General features: G+C 45.4%; 1 protein-coding gene across 4 annotated transcripts in view; it reads right to left on the minus strand.

Annotated features, from left to right (window-relative positions):
- The window catches only part of usp6nl (USP6 N-terminal like), a 373,327-nt gene that overhangs the window by 298,707 nt on the left and 55,139 nt on the right, over positions 1-19,481 (minus strand). The window contains exon 1 of one of the 4 annotated variants that reach the window (XM_072471079.1): positions 544-671. The exons of 1 other annotated variant lie outside the window; for it this stretch is intronic. The gene's annotated coding sequence lies outside the window, so the exon portion shown is untranslated. Of the gene's footprint in view, positions 1-149; positions 672-19,481 lie in introns of those variants that run through there. 2 more of the 4 variants (XM_072471077.1, XM_072471075.1) reach the window with 2 other exon arrangements.

Below are 19,481 nucleotides of genomic sequence, written 5' to 3' on the forward strand. Positions count from 1 at the left end.
TAAATGGTATCTTCAGAGCAGTCTAACGTGCTCAGATGCACTAAGTTACTTATGAATAGCAACCAGTTTGCACACTGCAATGTTCCACAGTGAGGTGAATAACCGGTTGATCTGTTGTTGGTTAATAGCGGAATATTTGCACTCCTTACTTTTTCTGATCGGACATTTGAAAGACAGTGCGTCAGACGATACTGCAAGCGACTCACTCGCATGCTTCAGATCCTGTGGTGAACTTGCATCTGATTCAGAAGCAAGCGTGCTGCCATGGAGTCAAACTAACATGTCACCGTGTGGTTGTGCAGCTGACGCATAAAACTTCTCAGCCTTTGGTACCTAGTTCAGGAGCCATCGAAGTAAGTTCAAGAAACAAACAGCAGTTAGGTTAGCAATAATTACTAAGATTTACATTGTCTCTGACAAAAACAATACTTTTTCTGGGCCATGAATGCTAAATCAACTGTAATGCCCTGCTTTACAAGTTAATGGTCGGGCTTGACTTGTTTACACTTGGTGAATTGTAAATGATTTATGAAACACAAGTACCGCCTTCCGGTAGATGTTTCAGTTCCCCTTCTTCTCAGGCCATCTCTCAGGATTAAGGATGACTCACTTCCACTCTGGTTCGATGGGTTCTAAAATGGCTCATAAATCCAGTTTGCGATCTGCAGACTCTGCCTCATTTGGCGTCGGTTATGCTTTAAGTTAGCTTTCCCCAAACACCTCGGCACCTCTGCATGTCGCCAACAAAGTGTCTCGAATTGTTTTGTGCTTTTCCGGATAAGACTTCTAAATTTGGATCAGTCACAAGCAAGTTTCAGTTCATAACTTGTGACTAACAGAGATTGGGGGAGTAAAATGGATTGGACATGTTGCTCTTTTACTTCTGATACCGGATCGCATTTTCGTTTATTTGTCAGGAGAAGTATAGTTTCTCTCTGCTTCAAATTGTGCTTATTTTCATTCAGGTGAATAACTGAATGGTTGGTGATTTAAACAAATAGTCTTGGAGTAGTATTTTATTGATAATTTCTACAAACAGTGCAATCCCATCTGAATCTCAATAAGTAACTGGATGTTGTCAGTTATATCTGAGGTGAGATCAAGTGAGAAATAAATATCTTTTGTACTGGCATATTCAGCACTTATTTCAGCTTCTGATGTTCTTTGAGGGATTTCAGTGCTGCATTTATGTTCAGTTTTTCATCAGTCAATCCATGAAGCAAGGTTATCTGCCAGGCTTAATTTAGTTTTATACCTCTAATTCCTGTATGTGTCTGTATATTATGATATATATATATATCGATGGATAGGCTAGAATATTTCCTCGTTACTTCCATCAGACAGCTCAGCAGAAAATCAGGAATTTACAAAGGAAACTATCCCTTGGTGATTTATTATACAATAATTATAATGCTCATTAGCATCTCTATTGGTTTAAGTGAGAGTACCTCTGAATGTGGCATCAAGCCACATTGACCAGAAAGGTCCCATGTTGGATCCCTTTTACTGATAACAGACGGTGGTATTGCGAAGCGACAAAGACATGGTATACATTATTGTAACTGCTCTAAAACAAGGGGAAATTAGTTCTAAAAATTCAGGGATAAAGTTTAATTTCTCTATAAAATTAATGCATACGGTTTCTCCAGATACAAACATTGTAGAGTTCCAAATTAGACCTGATTAAATTATGAAAAACAGAAAATGACAATTTATAGAAACATAAACCATCACTAGAAAAAGTACAATGTGCATAAAAAATGATCCAAAGAGAAGGCAAGATTGATGTTTGCATTTTCCAAACATCTGTGCACATAATCACTTTTGCCAATTGCACTATTCCCTTCCCAATAGTCTAGTGGTTTTGAACATAATTTCTTGGCTTTTTCTTTTGCTGTTCATGAGCTGCACACGATCAAAAAGCTGGCAGTCTGTCCCACTTCTGGTAATGATTTCTAAATGGAAACGCTGCATGGCAGACTGGTTAGAAGCATTAAGCTTGGTGTGTTAATTCACTGTGAGATCAAGTATTAAAATGTAGATTTACACCTACATTGGGTTTTTTATATCAGCCAAGCCAGTGTGAGAGAGAAGGATGTTAGAGGGAGTGCTTGAAGAGCAAAAGAGATAAGAAACAATATTACGGCTTCCTAGCAGTCAGTTCAAGAGGAAGCTTTACACTTGGCAGAATCATGGGAACGGAATGCCCATGTGGGCTGCTCTGTTGGGGAATACAGCTATAGAGCTGTCAGACCTCAAATTGAAACTGTGGCTACTGGTATTTATTTCTTTATGCTACATCAAATATTGCCAACTCCACTAACCATCAAAAAGTTATTCAGTGCATTTATAAAGTATTATCATTTTATTCTATTAAATAAACTTTGACATTTTCAGAAGAAAAATAAAAGGAAACTGCATAATAATGTAGCAATTCATGTTAAAGAACAAATTTCCTGGAAAATGTGACCATTAATTAAAAGTTGTTGCTCCTCATTCATGAGTATTTTTGAAGCAGGGAACTGATTTTAATGATCATAAAAATGCCAACAGCTTGGTTCAGTTTAAATGCTCTCACCTTTGAGACAGTAGGTTGTGAGATCAAACCCCAGGAGAAAGACTTTAGAAAATAATTGAGGCTGACTTTTGAGGAGAATACTGAAAGAATTATGCATTGTCGAATGCACAATCTTTTGGGTGAGACAGTAAAGCTCAGCTCTGTTGTAACATATCTTTAACATGCCATGTTGAGAGGGGAAGTGTGTCATGTGATTCATTCTCAGTTTCATTTTGCCTGTGATCAACACAGCACACACAGCTCTGCAGCTCATATTTTCAAACTTTCTACCTTTATATAACTGTTCCGAAGTCTTAATGTTCCTACTCTTAATTAATGAACCCACGATATTTGCAAAATCCTTCATGAGCGATTGGTGCCTTTATTTCATTATAAAAACACAAATGGGTCACAGCAAGATTAAGTACAGGTACAACATAGTGACCAGCCTTAGATCTTGCTGCTCAGGGCGGCATGGTGGTACAGTGGTTAGCACTGCTGCCGATGGTGCTGAGGACCCGGGTTCAATCCCGGCCCTGGGTCACTGTCTGTGTGGCGTTGCACATTCTCCCCGTGTCTACGTGGGTCTTACCCACACAAACTCAAAGATGTGCAGGCTAGATGGATTGGCCAAGCTAAATTGCCCCTTAATTGGAAAAAAGATAATTGCTGCACGACATGAGATAAGTCTCACTGTTCTGGTCAGACTGCAACAAGATCGCAGCATCGAAGGGGCAGCATGGTGGCACAGTGGTTAGCCTCATGGCACAGAGAACCTGGGTTTGATCCCGGCCCCGGGTCACTGTTTGTGTGGAGTGTGCACATTCTCTCCGTGGCTGCATAGGTCTCAACCCCCTCAGGCAAGTTGAGAAGGCGAGACCTTCATGAATAACCTCAGCTGGGACGGGAATTGAGCGCGCGCTTGTTCTGCATCACAAACCAGCTGTCTATCCCACTAGGCTAAACCGTCCCCCTAGTTCTTACAGGTCCTAAGCACCACCCCAACTATTGATGTATTCACTAGTACACCCAAACCTACCAAGACATGTGGAAGGTGTGGCCTTCTGTATGCACCAAGAAAATGCCCAGCTTTTCCTCAATTCTGCAAGGCATGTGGCATAAAGTACCATTGGCGGTGCACTACAGCAAAGGCTAATTCATCAACAGATTGTACACAATGGGTACCTTCAAGCAATAAGAACAACCATCCAGTATCCCGTAAGAACAGGTACATGAAGTAATTGACAACCCCGTAAAATTACAATGATGTGCACAACAAGACCAAGAGTGATGAATGCGGGTTCCACCGTCATTCTCGTGAAAACAGGGCGGCAAGTGGCGCAGTTGTTAGCACTGGGACTGCGGCGCTGAGGACCCGAGTTCGAAACCCAGCCCTGGGTCACTGTCGTGTGGAGTTTGAACATTCTCCCCATGTCTGCGTGGGTTTCTCCCCCACAATCCAAAGACGTGCAGGTTAGGTGGATTGGCTATGCTAAATTGCCTCTTAATTGGGAAAAAAAATAATTGGGTACTCTAAATTTTGAAAAAATAAAAAAATTAAAATTTTTTGAAAACATAAATCCCGTCATACCACCTGAAGTGCTTGCCAAGATTCAAATGATCTGTCCAAAGAAAGTTGGCAGCTATTTGGTATTGTCCAAGATTGACACAGGGGCAAGTGCCAGTGTACTCGCTCTGCAAATTCTAAAGGATATGTATCCACAGAAATGGAAGGCTATGGCAAAAACTACTGCTGTGAAACTTTCAGGGCATAACGGTTCACTAGTTCCATGTGCAGGTGCCATAGTACTGGAGTGCAAGTACATTCAATCTTCCCGAGTGTTGCAGAAGTTCAACATCATAAGGACTAAGGCCCAATAACTATAGGTCTACCAGCATGCTGTGACCTCGCATTGATGATAATCCATGGAACCAGTCAGACCTCACACAAATCAAGATCAGAAACTTATATCAGTAATTTATACCTTACCAAAATAGCAAGATTTTGCCAAAATTGACAGTTTCAAGTGAGCTGCGATGTTACCCCTGCAAGAGAATGCAAGTCTGTCAATTGGCATGGTAATATTGCACAACACAAATGCCAGAAGCTACAAGAAGAAACGGTGAAAGATTCAACACCACATAAACTGGAAAACATCACTGAAGAATGGCTTGATTCAATTCAGCATATCCATGAATATGTGAGAGCATTTTGGTCTTATCAGGACAAGCTAGGCCTCTCCTCGAGGGAGTCATTTTTAAAGACTGGCAGATCATTATATTGAAATCTTTGTGATCTGATATTCTTCAACAAGTTAATCACACATAGTTATTGATCGGACAAGAAGATTCACCAGAGAGGCAATCTATTGGTTGGTATGATCAATGACATTGAAGTCGTCACCAAGAAGTGTGAGGTGTGTCAAGAGCATATGTCAAGTCAGCACAAAGTCCAATCGATTCACATGAAGCTCCTACTGATCCATGGTCCAAAAAGAAAACCAATTTCTTTCATGTCCATGGCACTGACTTCGTCACTATCAAATATTTTACCAATTACCCCATTATTTGACGATTGCACAATATGTTGAGCATAACTGTCACACACTCTAACCCAAGAGCTGTTTTCAGTGTATTTGGTGTGCCAAGAGAGACCATTCAGGCTCAAAGGGCTGAATGGCCTCCTCCTGCTTCTATTTTCTTTTTTTTGTAATTAAGGGGCAAATTAGCATGGCCAATCCACCTACCCTGCACATCTTTGGGTTGTATAATGGGGTACTTGGTAAAATATTTGATGGTGACGAAGTCAGTGCCATGGACATGAAAGAAATTGGTTGGCTTTTTAGGTTGAGACCCAAGCAGTCATGGGAAGAATGTGCAAACTCCACACGGATAGTGACCCGGGGGCGGGATCGAACCCGGGTCCTCAGCGCCGTGAGGCAGCAGTGCCAACCACTGCGCCACCGTGCTGCTTGCGCTTCTATTTTCTATTACAAACAATGGTTTGCAATTTATTGGTAAGCCACATCAGGATATGTGAGAGGAATGGGATATCGATCACACGAATTCTTCTCCTCATTACCCTAGATTGAAAGACCCAGCTGAACGAATGATTCACATGGTGAACTCCCTAATTCTCAAACGTAGACAGACCCAGCAAGATTTAAGCATGGCAATGTTACGTCAGAGTACAACTATTCTATCACCGGCAAAGTTTGTGATTGGCAGGTCAATGTGTTCCAATCTATCTACTCTTACTCATTCCACTCTCTCAGAAATTAGAGAGCAACTATTAAACCCACACGATAAAAATGTGGGTACAGAATTGCCAAGTTTCAAGTTGGGACAACAAGTTCGCATCCAGGATTTCACAAAACGTACATTGCAATCAGCCACAGTTGCAAGGATTTATTCGGAACCAAAGTCCTATAAGTCATTTCACCCAAAGTGCATAGTCAGGGATCACTGAGGACAAATCAGATCCTTAAAACCTCAGTTTCACTCCACCCCATCCCCTCAAACAGCCCCCTCGCCCCGGCCTCTTTTACACCCATATTGCATCAAAGACAAGATTTCAAATGCAACGAGGGACAACATCCAAGAATGACAACCTCACAGACCACTGTGAGCCATTAAAGAAACCTCCTGATAAGGTTACCATTACAAGATCTTGGCATACCAGCAGATTACCTCTATCCTTTAGAGACTCATAGATTCACCAGTCCTAAACACTTATGCAATGGTTACCAAATGTGACCAAGTATTGTAAATAATGGATGGGGGTGTGGCAAGTATTTTTAAAAAGAAAGCGGGTGTTGGAATATGGCCTTCAGGGGTAGCAGCATGCTATCGCTGGAGGGGACGTGTGTTATGTAATATGCCTCAGTTTCACTCTGGCCTGTGGGCAGAACACAGCACACATAGCTCTGCTGCTGATGTCTTCTAGCTTTCTCCCTTTGTATAAATATCCCTAGTCTTAATAAATGAACCTACAATGTGTTTACACAATCGGATACGAGTGATTGGTGCCTTTATATCATATAAAAATCTGCCTGTTAAGTAAACTGTAATGTAGAAATTATCTCAGGACTGGATTCAAAAACAGCCAGCTCATGCCCTCAGTCCTGCTAAAAATGCATTTTCTTCCATTATTTGTGGAACCTTGCTTTGTGCATTTTGCTTATGCAACAACAGTTATTACATTTTAGAAGTAATTCAGCAGTTGTAAGGTGCTTTGTGAGTCTGACAGAGTTGACCGGTTAAATAAATGCTACTCTTTTAATAGATTGGTCCACGTTTTGGTGAAGTAGAAATTCAAAGATCCAAAAGATAACATAGGGATGAGCCCATGACACATTGTTTTGGGGATAAATAAAGATGAAGCACTAAAGAATGGAAAAACACATGTTTGAAACAAAAATATCTCTTATTTCAGGTCGGACTGTGGGAAATATTGAAGTTGAATTTCATAAGTTTGTGGAGTCACATCAGAAAATAAATACACGATAGCTGCAGAATTATAAAAATCAATTTGTTCAGTTAGGGAAGAGAAACTTCCACTCCCATGTAATCTGGTCTACATGTGGCACAATCCACACACTCTGTGATTAACTCTTTAATGCTCACCGAAGCAGCCAAGTAAGCCACCCCTTTGCAGATAATCGCCACCAACTTCAATGATAAGAAAATTGGACAGATCTACTGGCAACAGTGCAGACATCATATCAGACTAAAAGTAATACACCCTCGAATTGGTTGATCCTGCAAAGTCCTCCTTACTAACATGTCGAGGCTGATGCCTAACTGAAGATGAGCTGTCCCTGAAACTAGTTAAGCAGTAGCTTGTTATAGTAATACTCTAAGAATCACAGAGAATCATAGAATCCGTACAGTGCAGAAGGCGGTCATTTGGCCCATCAAGTCTGCACCAACTCTTTGAACAACAACACTACCTAGGCCCAATCCCCCGTCCTATTCCTGCAACCCCACTCAAAAGGGCAATTTAGCATGGCCAATCCACGTAACCTGTACATCTTTGGGCTGTGGGAGGAAACCCATGCAGACACAGGCAGAATGTGCAAACTCCACAGTTACCCGAGGTCGGAATCGAGCCCGGGTCCCTGGCGCTCTGAGGCCGCAGCGCTAACCACTGTGCCACAATGCTTTCTGTTTCCCAGTTATTTGCCCCAACTCTAAATCAGCATCAGGCATATCAGTCAACATCTCAGGATCCTGCTTCACCAGCCTGTGGTCAGTCCTGGCAGAATAGATCTATCAGAAGTGAGTCCACAATATAGTTGGATATGAGCATCCTTGAAAGTTCTTAATATTGATTCTGAGCCCCATGAGGTCTCATGACTTCAAGTCAAAAAGGTTGAGGAAATTTCCTGATAATTGTCACTTCCTGCAGCCCCAACTGATCCATTCATGCTCCTCCGTGTTGAGCACCACAGAGGAAACATGACAAAGTACTGCAGATAGGAGACTACCAATGACTGTTACCAAAAATGGCCAAATTGTACCACCTCTGTTTGAGACCTCAAATACATAATTTCAGCAGTTGCAGTATTTTGTTTTTTGTTCAGGAAATAGTTAATCCTATTCATGTCGTGGCAGCTCCCCACAAAGGCAGAACAGTTGTACTGGGTAGACATACGCCAGCCTAAAATCAGCAGTTGGTAAAATACTGGAGTCTATTATAAGGATGTAGTAACATGACACTTCGAAAATATCAAAGGGATTAGACAAAGCCATGAATTTATGAAAAGGAAATCACGTTTTACAAATCCACTGGAATTTTTTACAATATAAGTAGAATATATAAGGGAGAACCAGTGGATGTGACATTTGGATTTTCAGATAGCTTTTGATAAAGTCCCATAAGAGGTTAGTGTGCAAAATTAAAGTGCGTGGGATTGGGTGTAATATATTGGCACAGATGAAAAATTGGTTAGCAGAGAGAGACCAGTCAAAATAAATGGGTCTTTTTCAGAGTGCCAGGCAGTGACTAGTGGTACCACAAGAAACAGTGCTTGGGCCCCAACTATTCACAATATATCAATGATTTGGATAAGGAAACCAAGTGTAATCTTTCCAAGTTGTTGATGGCATAAAACTAGGGAGGAATGAGTGGTGAGAAGGATATAAAGAGGCCTCAATGCGATTTTGACAAGTTGAGTGAGTAGGCAAATACATGCAGTGTCACAAGGCCTATCAAGGCCAAAGTTCTTGGCAGTCCAATCAGAGTCCTGCTTCTTCTGAATGTATGTGAATTATTCATCAAAATTCAGAAATTAGATTTAAAAAACAAAGAATAAGATCATGTTAGTATTGACAATGACGAACAAAAATTTAATCAGACTGGTTATTGTCATCATATATAACTGGGAGGATTTGGCAGAAGTAATATAAAGCAAATCAATTACATTTGCTACGTGCTATTTTAAATTTTAACAACTAGCTGCGTGATTGACATTTGGCAACTAAGTATGAGTGCAGTTTTATGTGATGTTTTCAAGCACAAGTTGTCAAGAGTTGCACTTGGCTTGTTTATCTGAACTCTATGTAATGCTGGCTTTTTAAAAATAAATTTAGAGTATCCAATTCGTTTTTCCAATTAAGGGGCAATTTAGCGTGGCCAATCCACATACCTTGCACATCTTTGGGTGGTGGGGGCAAACACGGGGAGAATGTGCAAACTCCACACGGACAGTGACCCAGAGCCGGGATCGAACCTGGGACCTCGGCACCGTGAGGCAGCAGTGCTAACCACTGCGCCACCATGCTGCCCAATGCTGGCTTTTTTGACTGAAAGTTGAATTCTTTCATTCTTCTTTTGCATTTGTATTTTTCCTTTTTTTTTATGCTTCAAATCTTCCCAGCTATTTACAGATGAAAAGTACTGCTTTCTTATGGAGCCTGAAAAGTCAATAATGAAGTCAGGCTTTCATCTGGTTTTCTGATTTTATTGTCATTAAAATACTTTTTTTTCCCAGATAACCATATCTTGCACCCATAATCTGAGGAGCACAACTGACAATAAAGGATAATCAGTATTTTTTCTGTGGAAGTTGAGAGGGTTAGTTCTAATTTGGCATCGTCCATGGCAGCTACATGTTGTCTCCTGTGGGTCGCCTGAAAATCATTGCTAGCCTGGATGTTTTACTGTTTCTATTTTTGTCTGTTCTTGAATAAAATAGTTTTTTTTTTAAATCTCTTACATTCCAACAGAGAAGCTGTCTTTTGTTATTTTCTCCCTTATTTTTCGTTGTCAGTAGAATAAATGTTTACAAATTGCGCAGCAAGCTCCAAGCCTGTGCAGTCTCTCAAGGCAACTTTGGTTCGTTGATGATGGAAAGACTCAGTAAACCAAGGTCCACCACACTAAGAAAACAAAAAGGGACGATCAATAGAGAATTAAAGGAGGTCTCTTTAAATGTGCGCAGTATACGGAACAAGGTAGATGAGCTTGTGGCCCAGATTGTGACTGGCAGGTATGATGTGGTAGGCATCTCAGAGACGTGGTTGCAGGGGATTCAGGACTGGCATTTAAACATCCAGGGATTCACAACCTATCGAAAAGACAGAGAGGTGGGCAGAGGGGGCGGGGTTGCCTTGTTAATTAGGAATGAAATTAAATCAATAGCACTAAACGACATAGGGTCAGACGATGTGGAGTCTGTGTGGGTAGAGTTGAGGAACCACAAAGGCAAAAAAAACATAATGGGAGTTATGTACAGGCCTCCTAACAGTGGTCAGGACCAGGGGCACAAAATGCACAACGAAATAGGAAAGGCATGTCAGAAAGGCAAGGTCACAGTGATCATGGGGGACTTCAATATGCAAGTGGACTGGGTAAATAATGTTGCCAGTGGACCCAAAGAAAGGGAATTCATTGAATGTTTACAGGAGGGCTTTTTGGAACAGCTTGTGATGGAGCTCACGAGGGAACAGGCCATTCTGGACTAAGTGTTATGTAATGAGCCAGACTTGATAAAAGATCTTAAAGTAAGGGAACACTTAGGAGGCAGTGATCATAATATGGTAGAATTCAGTCTGCAATTTGAAAGAAAGAAGGTAGAATCAGATGTAAAGGTGTTACAGTTAAATAAAGGTAACTACAGGGGCATGAGGGAGGAACTGATGAAAATCGACTGGGAGCAGAGCCTAGTGGGAAAGACAGTAGAACAGCAATGACAGGAGTTTCTGGGAGTAATTGAGGACACAGTACAGAGGTTCATCCCAAAGAAAAGAAAGGTTATCAGAGGGGGGATTAGGCAGCCATGGCTGACAAAGGAAGTCAGGGAATGCATCAAAGCAAAAGAGAAAGCCTATAATGTGGCAAAGAGTAGTGGAAAGTCAGAAGATTGGGAAGGCTACAAAAACAAACAGAGGATAACAAAGAGAGAAATAAGGAAAGAGAGGATCAATTATGAAGGTAGGCTAGCCAGTAACATTAGGAATTATAGTAAAAGTTTCTTTAAATACATTAAAAACAAACGGGAGGCAAAAGTAGACATTGGGCCGCTCCAAAATGACGCTGGTAATCTAGTGATGGGAGACAAGGAAATAGCTGAGGAACTAAATAAGTACTTTGCGTCAGTCTTCACAGTCTGCGCCCATATTGGAGATTAGACGTGGGGTTGCTAGCAGACAAAGAGGTGTGCGAGCGGGTGAGGGCTACCATTCGGGGTTATGTCGAACTGAATGACACGGGTGAGGTTTCGGCCGCCACGATATGGTCAGGGGGAGTTTATATCAATCCGGGCGAATAGGGAAAGGATGGAGTGGGCAGAGATGGCTAGGCTAGTGGATGAGATCCTACAGGTAGATAGGAGGTACTCAGATACCCTGGACGGTTCGGGTTCGGGCAGAGGTTTGTGGATTGGGTCCGGTTGTTCTGTAAGGCGCTGGTTGCGAGTATTAGCACAAATAGGGTGAGTTTGGGGTATTTGGGATTGCATCATTGAATCTACAGTGCAGAAGGAGGCAATTCGGCACATCAAGTTTTTGGACACTAAGGGCAATTTAGCATGGCCAATCCACCAATCCTGCACATCTTTGGACTGTGGGAGGAAACCGGAGCACCCGGAGGGAACCCACGCAATTACGAGGAGAAGATGCAAACTCCACACAGTCACCGAAGGTCGGAATTGAACCCGGGTCCTTGGAGCTGTGAGGCAGCAGTGCTAACCACTGTGCCATCCAGGAAGGTACAATTAAGTCTGCTGCTGCAAAGAAACAGGGTAAGTAAATGGGCAGACCTCTATTATAGTGGTGTGGGCAGAGGGGTAAAAGCTGCCTGGGAAAGCAAGATAATTCCGCTAATCCTCTTTAAATAGTGCAGTGGGATCTTTTACAGCAACCTGAAAGATGATGGATCCACCGTTTCATCTCATCTGATCCAAAAGACAGCACCTCCAACTGTGCAGCACATGCTCATTACTGCAGTCAAATGGCAAATGATGTGCTCAAGTCCATGTAGTGGGGCTTGAACTCACAACCTCTGACATAGACATGTGATGACGTCTGCACAGGGATGATAGCTAGGTTTCATACTTATCATAAAGTAAGTTATAGTGGAAATTGGTACATTTGGATGGAGTGAAGACAGGATCAAACTCAGAAGTAATATTCTCCCAGATAATTTTCCAATATACAGTGCCAAGGTTGTAGATTGATAATGATCACTTGGAATCACTGTCTGTAGCATTGTACCCCAGTGAGAGAGTTAATGTCTGCCGAAAGGCATAAGGCAAAATAAAAGAAAACAAACAAGTAAAAAAACATTTGTGTTATTGATTTAGTTTTGTAAAAAGGCTGCGGGGAGGCACGATGGCACAGTGGTTAGCCCTGCTGCCTCATGGCGCCGAGGACCCGGGTCACTGTCCATGTGGAGTTTGCATATTCTCCCCATGTCTGTGTGAGTCTCACCCCCAAAACCCAAAACGATGTGCAGGGTTGCCGAATTGGCCACGCTAAATTGCCCCTTAATTGAAAAAAAAAGAATTGGATACTTGAAGTTTTTTTTTTCAAAAAGGCTGTGACCCGCTTGCTGCATTGATCCTTCTACACTTTCTGTTAATATGCCTCAACCAGGCAGCACGGTGGCGCAGTGGTTACCGCTGCTGCCTCACAGCACCGAGGACCCGGGATCAATTCCGGCCCTGGATCACTGTCCCTGTGGAGTTTGCACATTCTCCCCGTGTTTCGTGGGTTTCGCCCCCACAACCCAAAGATATGCAGGCTAGGTGGATTGGCCACGCTAAATTGCCCCCCTTAATTGGAAGAAAAGAATTGGGTACTCTAATTTTTTTTTAAATTGAAAAGAAATATGCTTACAGACTGATGCACAATCAATGACCACTAAAGCGAGGTTGTGGTCCAACTGAAGGCTTTAATAAGCTAGATGTTTCCCCCAGCAGCTCAGGTACTGAATGAAGGCTGCTGGGGTGGCACGGGCTCTTATACCCCGCCTAGCAGGGCGGAGCTACCATACATCTTAACCAATAGAAAGCATAGTTTCCACCAATGGTGCTCCAGCCTATCAGGTACCGAAATACCGCTACTACCACATTCACCCCCTGTTAAAAAAAGAGTCCGGCGGGGGTGGTGGCCTGATACTATAAACATGGCAAGGTGGTAGAATTAGTTACGGAGGTACCGTAATACCTCCGTACAGCGTTTTGTAACTATTTACAATTCTGATAGCAATTTACAATTGATGATTTAAATTTACAGTATACAATTTAAAATGAAGCAATCAGTCGAGCGGGGGCCCTGGTCGTCCTCTGTGATCGTGGGAGCTTCGGTGGTGACTCCTGTGGAGTATCGGGCGTCTGTGACTCCGGGAGCGTGGCTTCGATCTCCATGGCAGCTTCGGAACCCCTAGACGGTGCTGGTGGGGAAAACGGTTGACCTGGAAAGGGATTGCCTGCGGGGGGGCGTCGGTGGGCGGGGGGGCCTAGACGGGGCCGGCGGCAGGACCGATCCTCTTGTAAGGTACCCTGGTGGAGGGGAGGATGGGACTGGTGGCTGGGGTATGCGTGGGGCTCCAGTGGGCGCCAGGTCTCATAGGGAGACTGTATCTTGTCGGCCATCGGGGTACGCCATGTAGGCATACTGGGGGTTAGCGTGCAGAAGATGGACTCTCTCGACCAACGGGTCCGACTTGTGCGGCCGCACGTGTTTTCGGAGCAGGATGGGTCCGGGTGCTGCCAGCTAGGTCGGGAGCGAGGTCCCAGAGGTGGACTTCCTGGGAAGACAAGGAGACGTTCGGGAGGTGTCCGGTTGGTGGTGGTACAAAGCAGTGACCGGATGGAGTGGAGGGCATCCAGGAGGACTTCCTGCCAGCGGGAGACCGGGAGATTCCTGGACCGTAGGGCCAGTAGGACGGTCTTCCAGACCGTTCCGTTCTCCCTCTCTACCTGTCCGTTACCCCGGGTGTTGTAACTGGTCATCCTGCTCGAGGCGATGCCCATGCTGAGCAGGAATTGAAGCAGTTCGTTGCTCATAAAGAAGGACCCCCTATCACTATGTATGTAAGCGGGGAACCCAAACAGTGCGAAGATGCTATGGAGGGGCTTGATGACGGTGGTTGTGGTTATGTCGGGGCAGGGGATGGCGAATGGGAACCGGGAGTACTCGTCAATCACGTTCAGGAAGTACGTGTTGCGGTCGGTGGAGGGGAGGGGGCCTTTGAAGTCCATGCTGAGGCGTTCAAAGGTACGGAAAGCCTTTATCAGGTGCGCTTTCTCTGTCCGGTACAAGTACGGTTTGCACTCCGCGCAGATTTCGCAGTTCCTGGTGGCTGTCCTACCCTCCTCGATGGAGTAGGGCAGGTTGCGGGTCTTGACAAAATGGAAAAAGCGAGTGACCCCCGGGTGGCAGAGATCCTCGTGGAGGGCTCTGAAGCGGTCCACTTGTGCGGTGGCACATGTGCCGCGGGACAGGGCGTCAGGTGGCTCATCTAGCTTCCCGGGACGATACAAGATCTCGTAGTTGTAGGTGGAGAGTTCGATCCTCCATCTCAAGGTCTTGTCGTTTTTTATCTTGCCCCGCTGTGCATTATCGAACATGAAGGCAAGAGACGGTTGATCCGTGAGGAGAGTGAATCTCCTGCCAGCCAGATAATGCTTCCAATGTCGCACAGCTTCTACTATGGCCTGGGCCTCCTTTTCGACTGAGGAGTAGCGGATTTCGGAAGCATGGAGGGTACGTGAGAAGAAGGCCACGGGCCTGCCCACTTGGTTGAGGGTGGCCGCCAGAGCGACGTCAGACGCATCGCTCTCGACCTGGAAGGGGAGGGACTCGTCGATGGCGTGCATCGTGGCCGTTGCAATGTCTGCTTTGATGCGGCTGAAGGCCTAGCGGGCCTCTATCGTCAGGGGAAAAGCTGTGGATTGGATCAGGGGACGGGCCTTGTCCGCAGAGTTGGGGACCCACTGGGCGTAGTAACAGAAAAACCCGAGGCAGCGCTTCAGGGCCTTGGAGCTGTGAGAGAGGGAGAACTCCATAAGGGGGCGCATGCGTTCAGGGTCGGGGCCTATAACTCCATTTCGCACTATGTAGCCGAGTATGGCGAGGCAATCGGTGCTAAACACGCATTTATCCTTGTTGTATGTAAGGTTAAGGATTTTTGTGGTCTGGAGGAATTTTCAGAGGTTGGTGTCGTGGTCCTGCTGGTCGTGGCCACAGATGGTGACATTATCGAGGTACGGGAATGTTGCCCGTAAACCGTACTGGTCAACCATTCGGTCCATCTCGCGCTGGAAGACCGAGACCCCGTTGGTGACACCGAAGGGAACCCTTAAGAAGTGATAGAGCCGCCCATCTGCCTCGAAGGCTGTATATTTGCGGTCACTAGTGCGGATGGGGAGCTGGTAGGAGGCGGGCTTAAGGTCCACCGTGGAGAAGACCTTGTAATGCGCGATCCTGTTTACCAGGTCGGATATGCAGGGGAGAGGGTACGCGTCCAGCTGAGTAAACCTGTTGATGGTCTGACTGTAGTCGATGACCATCCTATGCTTCTCCCCAGTCTTTACCACCACTACTTGAGCTCTCCTGGGGCTGTTACTGGCTTCAATGACTCCTTCCCTCAGTAGCCTTTGGACCTCTGACCTAATAAAGATCCGGTCCTGGGCACTGTACCGTCTGCTCCTGGTGGCGAAGGGTTTGCAATCCGGGGTGAGGTTCGCAAACAGGGAAGGCAGGTCGACCTTAAGGGTCGCGAGGCCGCAGACAGTGAGGGGGGTATAGGGCCGCCAAATTTGAAGGTTAGGAAATTTTTGGACTCCCTTCCCTGGACTGTGAGGTTTGCGACACAAAACCCCTTTATCTCCACTGAGTGTGAACCGGAGACCAGGGAGATTTTTTGATTAACGGGGTGGATGAGGAGAGAACAGCGCCTTACCGTGTCGGGGTGTATGAAGCTCTCCGTGCTCCCAAAGTCGATTAGGCAGGATGTCTCGTGCCCATTGATGAATACAGTCGTTGTAGCAGTTGAGAGTGTTCGAGGCCGGGACTGATCCAGAGTCACCGAGGCTAATCGCAGCAGTCGAGTGTTCTCTTCGGGCAGTGTGTGGTCAGCCGAGCTGGGGTCCTGGGGGTTCATCCAAGATGACGGCTCCCATCAGTCGCACATGGCTGGGGGTGCACAAAATGGCGGCCGCGGGACAAGATGGCGGCGCCCAGGGTCCGCACGTGGCCTTGGAGTAGGAAGATGGCGGCGACCGCTGGCCGCAAGGGGACCGTGGAGTGGTTTGTGGTGGCGGTCCGCATTCGCCGCCGGAGACCGCGGCAACCGCACGGGCCTGACATACCCCCACGAAATGGCCCTTTTTGCCGCATCCCTTGCAGGTGGATGCGCGGGCCGGGCAGCGCTGGCGGGGGTGCTTGGCCTGCCCGCAAAAGTAGCAGCGGGGCCCCCCGGGGTTGCCAGGCCGCCTTGCAGCGCAGGCTTGTGGGGGGATGGGGGATATCTCGGGGTCGGCTGCGGAGGGGTTCAACGCTGACCAGGGGGCTGCCGCACGGTCGGGAGAGTAAGCGCGGGCGTTTCTGGAGGCCACATCCAGGGAGCCTGCAAAGGCCCGTGCCTCCTTGAGACCTAGAGTGTCTTTTTCTAGCAGTCGCTGGCGGATTTGTGAGGATAGCATACCTGCCACGAAAGCGTCCCGGACCAAGAGTTCAGTGTGTTCGCTCGCCGAAACTTGCGGGCAGCTGCAGTTTCTACCCAACACCAGGTGTGCACGGTAGAATTCCTCCAGCGTTTCCCTAGGGGTTTGTCGCCTCGTTGCTAGCAGGTGCCGGGCGTAGACCTGGTTTACCGGGCGAATATAATGTCCTTTTAGCAGCTCTATTGCTGCATCGAAGTCTTCTGCTTCCTCGATGAGGGTGTAAATCTCCGGGCTCACCCTTGAGTGCAGGACTTGCATTTTCTGCTCTCCTGTGGGTGTGTTTTCGGCCGTCCCGAGATACCCTTTAAAGCATGCCCGCCAGTGCTTGAAGATTGCCGCTGAGTTCGCTGCGTGGGGGCTGAGTTGCAGACATTCCTGCTTGATTCGGAGCTCCATCCTTTTTTTTTAAACTAGGCTATTAAATTGATGCACAATCAATGACCACTAAAGCGAGGTTGTAGTCCAACTGAAGGCTTTAATAAGCTAGATGTTTCCCCCAGCAGCTCAGGTACAGAATGAAGGCTGCTGGGGCGTCACAGGCTCTTATACCCCGCCTAGCAGGGCAGAGCTACCATACATCTTAACCAATAGAAAGCATACAGTTTCCACCAATGGTGCTCCAGCCTATCAGGTACCGTAATACCTCTCCTACTACACAGTCCATCAATGTGGCCAGGCAAAGATGGCCATTCACAGATTTGGGATCAGCAGGGAGGTTTGCTCTGCTCGCCTGCTTATTTTCTGCAGTGGGATCTTTTACAGAGAAAATATACAGTGCACACCTAAGGCTTCCTGCCACTGATGGTAACCACAGAGAACACGATATCTGGTACACACATTGTGATTAAGGTCTCGAGAGGGATTTGTACACGTGCTTCTCTGTTGATGTTCACCTTTATCACCCAACATAAAAAAGACAAATGACTATCAACACTCTGTAGGGATTATGATTAGTATGTTTACAAACTAAAATCAACAAAAAAACAGCAAATGTGAATAAAATTATGTTCTACTTTCAAAGAAGTGAAGAAATAATGCGAGAAGTGTGTCAGTAACTCCTCAAATAGTAGGTGCATCCAGCCAGGTGTGGTGAGAAAGAACATTATATTTACGTATATAAAGCAACAAATAAACTTGAAATAATTTCCACAAGTTACAATTTGCTGCTTACTGAGTCACACCAGGGTGGAGAGAGAACACAAAGAAATCCCCTGATTAATCATGGCTCGAGTATGTGTGTGTGTGTCTCTCTCTCACGCCCATTCAATGTGTGTCACATCTTTCCCCCAAAAGATAAAAACAATTTTGGAGTTTGAAAAAAATTAATCCAAAGAAAACACCCAACACAAGCAGGCAATCACACAACCGAGATGGCTGTTGATGCTATCTTAGATTTGGGATTGGTATTTGATTGCCTGATATTTCAGCTGCTGCAGTTTTTGTTTATTCCTTTGGAAACTGTGGGCAGTTCAGAGGACCGCTGGGGGCCTGCGTTTCAGGAAATTCCTCAGTCTTCCATTACCAGTTTTGTTCCCGTCTTATCCACTTCACTGCAAAATTTGCTTGGTGGATTTTGAGAGCCCGAGACGATGGCACGTCAGCTGCTGAGGCCATCATGCACATGTTTCAGTTTTCAAGTAACCTTAAAGTCTGTATCGGCTAATAAGATAGCCACCAAAACAATGGATAATCATTACCACCCTGGCTCAATACCTCAAATATGATATAAAGTTGTAAGTTGTTACAAAAAGCTGAATGCTTTAATCATAAAAATAACAAGCAAACTCACAATAACCTGCAGGAACCTAATTACATATAAATAACAATTTACGGTAATCTGCAGGATCTTAATGACATGGGTGGCACCACCGCTGTGCTAAATGGGATAGATTTTGAGCAGATCTAGCAACTCATACCTGCGCACCCATTAGGCGCTGTGGGACAAAAGCTGCAGCAGAATTGTACATAACCAATCATATGGCCCGGCGTATTTCTCTACTCCATCATTATCAAACGGGGGGATCAACACTCATCAGTGTAGCGTGCAGGATGGCATGCATGGAGCAGCACGAGGTATCCTTAAAAATGAGGTGCCAACATGATGAAGCTACATCACAGGCCTACATGCATGTCAAATAGCGGAAGCAGCCAGCGATAGAGCTAAGCAATCCTCCCAACCAACAGATCAGATCTAATCTCTGCGGTCCTATCACATCCAGTCGTGAATGGCGGTGGACAATTAAACTAGCTAGAGGAGGAGATTCCACAAATATCCCATCCTCAATAATGGGGAAGCCCAGAATATCAGTGCAAAAGACATGACTGAAGCATTTGGGTGATCTTCAGGCAGAAGTGCCGAGTGGGATCCATCTTGTGCTCCTCCTGAAGTTCCTAGCATCATAGATACCAGTCGTCAGCCAATTCGACTCACTCCACGTGACATCAAGAAACAACTTAGGACACTGGACACTGTGAAAGAGATAAGCCCTGACAGCATTCCGGCAATAGGACTGAAGACTTGTCCTCCAGGGCTAGCCACACTCCCAAGCCTAGCTGTTCCAGTACAGCAACAACACTGGTATCTCCGCAACAATATTGAAAATTGCTCAGATATGTCCTGTACACAAAAAGCAGGATAAATCCAACCTGGCCAATTACTGCCCCATCATTCGGTTCTCAATAATCAGAAAAGTAGTGTAAGGTGTCGTCAACAGTGTTAGCAAGCAGCACATATTCAGCAATAACCTGCT

This window comes from Scyliorhinus torazame, chromosome 13 (assembly GCF_047496885.1).
Source record: "Scyliorhinus torazame isolate Kashiwa2021f chromosome 13, sScyTor2.1, whole genome shotgun sequence".
In the NCBI taxonomy this organism is placed as follows: domain Eukaryota; kingdom Metazoa; phylum Chordata; class Chondrichthyes; order Carcharhiniformes; family Scyliorhinidae; genus Scyliorhinus; species Scyliorhinus torazame.